Source organism: Hipposideros armiger, unplaced genomic scaffold (assembly GCF_001890085.2).
Source record: "Hipposideros armiger isolate ML-2016 unplaced genomic scaffold, ASM189008v1 scaffold_1664, whole genome shotgun sequence".
Lineage (NCBI taxonomy): Eukaryota > Metazoa > Chordata > Mammalia > Chiroptera > Hipposideridae > Hipposideros > Hipposideros armiger.
In genome coordinates, this window is record NW_017733014.1 from 54,987 (window position 1) to 57,303 (window position 2,317).

Genomic DNA, 2,317 nt, shown 5'->3' on the forward strand with positions numbered 1-2,317 from the left:
TGCTGTGCCTGCTTCCTCCCGGTTTGTGTTACTGGCTGTACCACTGTGGTAACTACCATACCCATGGTGATGTGGTCCTGTACAAAATCCCATGATGTCACTGCCTCACCGAGGACAGGCCGGGCTTGGGATCGGGGTCTGGGCAGGGTTTTTGATGGGCCCTGTGATGCTGTGGTAATCACTACTACNTTTAATGACCCTTCCATGTACCCCCAGGTCCTGGAGCAGCTCATGAGGGGAGTTTGTGAAAGTGTGAATCTCACCCAGAAGCCCTCTGGGCTGAGCGGTGTGCAAGGTGTGTGCGGGGGTGGGAGAGTGAGGTGGGGGGGGTCGCGTCTGCATTGTGTGCGGCGGTGGTGGGAGTGAGTTGGGGGGTCACATCTGCGCTGTGTGCGGGAGTGGGGGGAGTGAGGTGGGGGATCGCGTCTGCGCTGTGTCTGTTGGTGGGGGTTGGAGGGGGCGCGTCTGTACCCTGTGCGGGGTAGGGGCACAGTCTGCAGTTGGACCTCTAAATCAAGACTTCCTTGAGGTCGATTGTACAGCTAAGATTTCTGCACCTCTTTGAGTAGCCTAGTAGTTTTGTTGCTACGGAGGAGCCTGAGAGGTGACAGAGTGGGCACTGGCACATAGAGCCCCTTGGGAATAACTAATAGCAACTTTATGGTGACAACTGCTTCTGTACGTGCCCTGAGCCCCCGAGAATCGGCCATGCTTGGGCGATTTGAGTCAGCCAGTCCTCAGTGCTTGGAATCGCAGGGGCCGGGAGGTGGAGGGACAAAGGTTGGGCTCGCTGCAAAACGCTGTCCATTGGAGCCCTTGCCTGGAAGCGGCACCTCTGGCCAGCCCGAATAGGGGACCCGAGGGGTCATCGTGCAGACATTTGAGGTAACATTTGAGGTACGGCAGATGAAGGATGTTGGGAGCAGAGGAACGTGGTGGCAGAAATTTAACAAGAACAGCTCATGGGCTGGATACCACACCCTGATGCATGGCTTTCTCTGGTCCTCGCCCTCGATGGCGGGGAACCGTTATTTCTGTCACCATTCCACTCTGTGGAGGGAGAGGCTGAGCACAGGCAGGGAGGGGATCTGCACAGTGTCCCTGCCGGCTGCGGCAGAGCCAGGTTCTCACGGAAGGAAGATGCACAAGTAGGTGGGTGGTTCAGCTCTTTCTGGGAGGTGAAGGGTGCCGGCTTCTGGATGCTGGGCTGCTTCCTTCTGACTGTGCGCGGACTGTGGGCAGAGGCTCCGTCCTGTCCTCTGGCCTCTGGACAGGGAGGGGCTGTGAGGAGAGGCCTNCAGCGCCCCATCCGTCCTGGTGATTCCAAGTCAGAGGAATGGTCCTCGGCTCCCCAGAGATCCTCCTGGGTTGTAGGAGACACACAGCCCTGAGGGCAGACGCAGGACCCAGTTGTCAGCCTTTCTCAGTAGAAGCTCCATGAAAGAAGGTGGCGCGGTACCGGGTGTGGGCCTGCAGTGCTGGGCTCTCTCAGGTTGGCGTTTCAGGGGCACTGGGGGCGTCATGGGGACGTGGCTGCCAGAGCTGTGCTAGGATATGGCCGTGTCTTGGTGCAAGGGTTTGTGTGGACACTCTCTGCGCTGTCAGTGGGACGCGTGTGCACAGCGCCTTGTCACAGAGGGCTGAGGTCCGGCCTTCAGGGGTCCTTTCTGGAGGATGGCAGCCTTAGTCATGGCATTGGAGGGGTCTGTTCACGGGTCCCCGTCAGCACTTCTGGGGAAGGTTGTCACCAGGACGGAGACAACTTGTGTGCCGTTTACTTGAAGCTTGACAAATCAGTCCCAGCACAGTGGGGTCTCCGGTGCCACCCTGCATTTTCGGGGTGTGGTTGCCTGGTTTAGGAGCCCAGGGTCTGTGCTGACCGGGGTCCAGGGGAGCTGGGCGCAAAGGCTTTGAGCTGGAAGAGTTCCTGGATTCTTCTTCCAGAAGGTTGTGCCTCTGCCTCCCTGCAGGAGCAGCTGGGGCCTTCCCAGCTGAAAGCAGTTTGTTGTCTGCGAGGTTGGGCTGGTGAGTCAAGGACTCAGTGAGGACAAAGCTCAGTGGTGCCGCCTCTGCTGGCCTCATGCGGGCCCTTGGGAATAGCCAGTAGCCGCCCCGTGTGGGTGAGCTGTGAGGTCTGTGGCTCTTTGTTCAAACCTGGAGGGCAGAGCTTTGCGAGCGTTTGAGAGGGTGTGGAGTGGTGTCGGGTCTGAGGCTGACAGCCAGACTTCCTGCTGCTCTGTCGACTGGGGTGGGGAGGTCCCGTGTCTGCGGCAGGCATGTGGACTCTGTACATCCTGGGGGCTGTGGACGGAGAGCT